The 5302-nt window shown below is 42.7% G+C and overlaps 1 protein-coding gene across 12 annotated transcripts in view; it reads left to right on the top strand.

Moving 5' to 3' along the window:
- Positions 1 to 895: 895 nt before the first annotated feature.
- The window catches only part of Bclaf1 (BCL2 associated transcription factor 1), a 29374-nt gene continuing 24967 nt past the window's right edge, over positions 896 to 5302 (top strand). For 8 of the 12 annotated variants that reach the window (XR_001505233.2, XR_007345850.1, XM_015501562.2 and 5 more), the window contains exon 1: positions 897 to 1051. The gene's annotated coding sequence lies outside the window, so the exon portion shown is untranslated. Of the gene's footprint in view, positions 1052 to 5302 lie in introns of all 12 variants that reach the window. The other 4 variants (XM_048798793.1, XM_048798784.1, XM_015501577.2 and 1 more) reach the window with 1 other exon arrangement.

Raw genomic sequence — 5302 nt, 5'->3', positions numbered from 1 at the left:
AAGGCTTAAGCCTCTACGCAAGAAATTGCAACTAAGATTAGTATTAATAGAAATGATTCAAATCTAACGTGGCTTGCCTATTTATAATCTGATTCATAATTCTGGCAGATCAAGTGACGTTGGGCTGTTTCTCGGCCAGCACAAATGGTTGTTACAGACTGAAAGCTTACCTGCTTCGTGTTTTTTTTTTTTTTTTTTTTAACGTCTATGCCAATCTCTGAAAGCTTAGGTGGTAATGCCCTAACAACGTCACAAGGAAAAGCAGAGAGCTACGACGCAAACTGTCCCAGACAGCCTAACCAGCCTGCCACTACGGCGGAGCCAATGGCGAGTTTATCAGATGCCATCAAAATGGGATTTAGACCGTGGTTATTTTCAACTTTAACAAAGTGCTTCTGGCACATTTAACAGCAAAGCAAGAGACGCTCAAGTTAGGCGTCCATGAAAATACGCCACGTTTCCTGGCAGACGGAGGCGCAGGTCTGGGACCACAAGCTGCCTCTTGCCTTCTGGTCTTCAGACAGACTTTTCGTTTTGGGGCTGGTCTAGGCCGGCACCACAGAGAGCACGGACCAGAAGAACTAACTGTCGCAATGAGCAGGGGGTAATAGTGAAGTCTAGCTGGTCCCCTAGAGACAAGGCCGGTCGACCACCAGTCCCTTCGTGGAGTCCGCCGACTTTTAGGCCTACGAAAAAATCCGCTCCCCACTCAAGCCCTCCCTTTAGTCTACCGCCACCCAGGCGGAGGAGGCCCCCGCGGGCCAGAGGGCGGAGTCACCACATCTTCGCGCGAGACCATACACGCGACTTCCCAGAAAGCCTCAGGCAACATCTTAATAGCGGCCAGAGAGTCGGTCTAGGGCGGAAGGGTGGGCGGGGTCTGCCTAGATATTTAGCGGCACTCGAGGCCACGCCCCAAATCGGAAGTGACGGAGACGAACTAGCGCGTCGAAGCTACCTTTATGGTTTTCCTCTCGTTCTCGAGTCGGGAAATGGCCGCTGTTTAGTTACAACGGAGATAAATCCCGGGAACCGTGCTTCAGCGTATTAGGTAAGCCTTGAGATGCATCCAGATTACTCAAAGGCCCGTGAGTACCGAAGACCCGTTAATACTGTTGACTCTTTTGTGGGTGGTGACGGGTCGGCGACGGCGAAAGAACACCAGAGCCGTTGCGCCGTTATTTGTGCGTTTCCCTCCGAGCTTTTTTCTCAGGTTTGCGGGAGACCACGAGCTTTCGAAAAGGTGTGGGGGTGGGGTAGGCTGAGTGAACGGGGCGCGCGAGAGCGCGCGGCTGCGAACCTGGATCGAGATCCAGAGACCGCGCGGCCTTTCGTGCGCGTGCGCACGCCTCTTTCAACCCTTCCCCCACTTCTTCTGGTCGGACCCCAGCGCGCGCCCGACCAGATACTCTGCGCACGCGCGCTTCCTTTCTCGCTTCCCCGCCTACGGCGCGTGCTGCCGCGTGAGGTGCTGCTGGTGTTCGCCTCATTGGCTGGGAGCGCTACCTTTCTTTCCGGCCTTTTCGGCTTTTACAAAATAAACGTGACCTGCAGCAAAGTGCCCTGGGTAAGTCGACCCTTTTCGGCGTCGTCTTTAAACTCTTTTCCTCGCTCTAGGATATCCGTCGATTTAGGCCTCCTTTTTGTTATTTTACTTGGATTTAGGCTTCTGTTCTGCCTTTTCTAACCGACTTCGGCCTCTGCCTCTGGTCCTGGGTGTTGCTGGGAAATTTATTCTGTGTTAATCTTCTGGGTCCCTCTGGCAACTCATGCTTGTTTTGAAACGAACGCGCAGGCTTGACTCCGTAACTCTTTCCTAGCATGGGGATCGAGTCTTAGCCGATGGGGCTGGGCGACTTACCTTAGCCGAAGGGTCATTTCTGCAGAAGTGCAAGCGAAACCGAGCTGGTGATATAAAAGGGTGAGAGTGATGAGTTCAGTTTGTGGATTTAGCCCTAATTTTGAACCCGTAAGTTGACTCGATTTACTTTTAAGATATATCTGGTCACGGTCAAGCAGCAGTACCGGCAACAACTTTTCTGTCCTTTTGTGGTGTGTGTGTGTGTGTGTGTGTGTAGAATTGAAGAAATTAATACGAAGATTGAAAGTGTTATGTGGCTAAAACGGGAAAAATGGTTGGCCACGTCAGACTTGCATCCTATTGCCACGGAGTCTTTAAAATTTTTTAAAATTAAAAACAAAAGCAAAACAAAATATTTTATTCCAGTTTAAAAATATTTTATTCCAGTCTAAAAGGTACGGACAGGTTAGTGTTTAGGCAATAAACAATACTTATGTAGGAGAAACTAATGAAAGTTTATTTACATTTTTGTCTGACCCTATCAAATACTGGTTAATTTGATGGGAATTCTTATGTGTTTGAAGTAGCTCATAATAAACAATCTAAAGCCTAACTAATGCTAATTTGTAGCATCTTTTAAGGATTTTACCCTTTCATCATTATATTGTGAACACTGGAGTCCCTCTGAAATCAGATAATAAATGGTGTCTGAAGAGACTTTAGTTCGAGCTGATTCTTGACTTCCAAGAACAGTAGTATTTTAGGACTTGATGACAGACTTGTAAGAAATACTTGTCACTGGTAAGCTCAGATGTATTGAATTAATTAGCTTGCATTATGGGGATTGAACCCAGGGATGCTTTACGACTGAGCTACATCCTCAGTCCTATCTGTTTTTTATTTTGAGACTAGGTCTTGCTAAGTTGCCCAGACTGGCCTCAAACTTGTTATCCTCCTGCCTTAGCCATCCAGATTGTTGGGATTACAGGCAAGTGCCATGCCTGGCTACTTGAATGTATTGAACAACTTATGTACAGGTTGCTCTAGATTAACTGTAATGTGAATACTTGTAGAAATGGAGAAAGGTGTTTTTTTTTTCTTCCCAGTTCTGCATGGATCTTTGGATTGGGAGTTCCCAGAAAATACTTTGAAATTATTAGTTGAACATTAGCTGAATTCTGCTGTGCTGATTTTCAGTGATATTTAGCAAATAAGTAGATACCGGGTAGTGTCAGTATTGATGTTGTAATTGTAGTGAGTTTCTTCATTAGTCACATCCAGCTTCTTAAGTAGTGATCAGTATTATTTCATAGTCCTAAGCATTTAATAATTTGACTGTCTCCAAAAAACAAACAGCCCACTGACATGAAGGTAATAGCAAAACTAGCTTGAATTTATGTAATGTTTTGAAATTTTCAAACACTTCAGTTTTTCTTCCCAGTATTTCTCCATTTTCTAGATTGAAGCCAGAAAGTTAGAAAACTAACAGCAACATAGGCTAGGAAGTGGCATAACCTGGTTTACAGTGCAGGTATTCTGATCCATGGTTCCCATGCTCTTTCTTTTAGCAGGGTGCAACAAGTTGGACTAAGAACTTATATTTTTTATATATACATACATACATACATACATGTGTTGGTACTGGGGATTGATCTTGGTTTCTTTACCACTGAGCTACATCACCAGCACTTTTAGTTTTTATTTTTGAGACAGTCTTGTTAAGTTGCTAGAACCACACTTAGTTCTGAGGCCATCCTTGAAGAGAAAAAAATAAGATGAAGTTAGACAACATGGTGCCTGTAATCCCCAGTGACTCAGGAGGCTGAGGCAGGAGGATCACAAGTTTAAGGCCAACCTCAGCAACTTAGCTTACATAGCAGCCATCTTAAAATGTAATTCTGATGATGGGACTCATGATCAACCCCTCTAGGAATTTCCCCACTGGAGTTACAGTAAAATCCGGGCCAATAGATGTTATATGATCTGATCCAGTGCTACTTCTGCCTTATCTTGTACCCTTGGCTCCTTGATCAGAGTAACTCAAATGTTTTTACTGGTCTGCTGTCTAGAATGTCTTCTGCCTAGAATGCTCTTTGCTCCATTGATCTTTGCAGTATTACATAAATGTTACCTTCTTAAAGATGGCTCCAGATTCAACTAAATTGTTTTCCTCCTAGCATGTTGCCTTGTGGACCCCTCCCCCTCAATTTGCTTGTCATTATTTGTTGTTTTCTTATTTGTCTTCCCCTCACTGGGCTCTCCAAGAAAGTAGAATATGTAAGTTCTCTTAAAATTCTGTATATAATAGGCACTTAGTATGGTGTATTCTGAAAGCTTAGAATTCTTTTCATTGGAAAGATGGTATTAATACTTAGTTCACAAAATTATTAGGATTAAATGAGATGATTTTATTTATTACTTGACACAGTTTTTGGTATGTGGCTGATATTTAGTTTACTATGATTTGTTGCTGATACCTGTTCATCTGTATTTGGTTTTTGTAGTGAGGGGACCTCTTACATAATCATGTCTCATAATACTGTACACAGACTATCTAAAAAATTTTTAGTTGAGGACTGGGGCAGTAGTTCAGTGGCAGAGTGCTTTCCTATCCCCCAAACCACAAAACAACAACAAACCAACCTTAGTTGAGTGGATAGGTCTTTGATGCTGACTGTTGTGTATCACATACATTGTTTGAGTTCTTGGTGTGGATACTTGAATATATTTATGCATTGTTTGGTAGGTGGTGCTGAGGATCGAACCCAGGCCGCACGTATGCCTGGCGAGCGCGCTACCGCTTGAGCCACATCCGCAGCCTCTATTTATGCATTGTTAACGAGCTGGTCCAACAGCTTGTAGTCCCTCCTCTCTCTGTTTTCTATTTGTAGAGTATTTTTTCTTGTAATCAAAAACATTACAACTCGGAGTAAAAAGAAACTTGGCAGTTAATTATTCTGGATATATATTAAAGTTGGCCTTTTGAAATTGTTTAGGGGGAATTGTTAGCTAGTTGGATCCTTGTACTCCTTCCAGCAGTGAAATCGGTGATACTGACTTCAAGGTCAGAAGAAAAGTTTTTTGAATGGTATCTTAATTTAGAAGGTTAGCTCTTTTCTTTCCCCACTTGGGGGTTTTGATTTTTAAACATTAAACTTATATGAACTTTAGAAACCCTTTTAACTCCCTACTCAAGCCTATTTGACTTTTCGGTTTTGCTACTTTTTAATTTTAGTATGGTAGTACCTTAGTTACTGTGTTCCTACTCCATCCTAGCCTGAACCACAGATCTCATATCTCCCCAGTTGTAGGGCCATGGCTGTTTAAGGTATACCATTCTTGAGTTACTAGTTTAATCTCATTTTTCTTTGTATTTCAAATATTGTTGTATTTAAAATTTTGAATTGTTAATTAATAAGATACATGGATTTTCATTTAAATGTATATTTTTTCTCCCTTAAGCTTGTTTATTAATTCCAGTGCTCCGCACCCCCCCCCCCC

The sequence above is a fragment of the Marmota marmota genome, unplaced genomic scaffold (assembly GCF_001458135.2).
Source record: "Marmota marmota marmota unplaced genomic scaffold, marMar, whole genome shotgun sequence".
NCBI classification, from domain to species: Eukaryota; Metazoa; Chordata; class Mammalia; order Rodentia; family Sciuridae; genus Marmota; species Marmota marmota.
The sequence above is the reverse complement of the archived record's forward strand: the minus strand, read 5'-3'. Positions and strand labels throughout refer to the sequence as shown.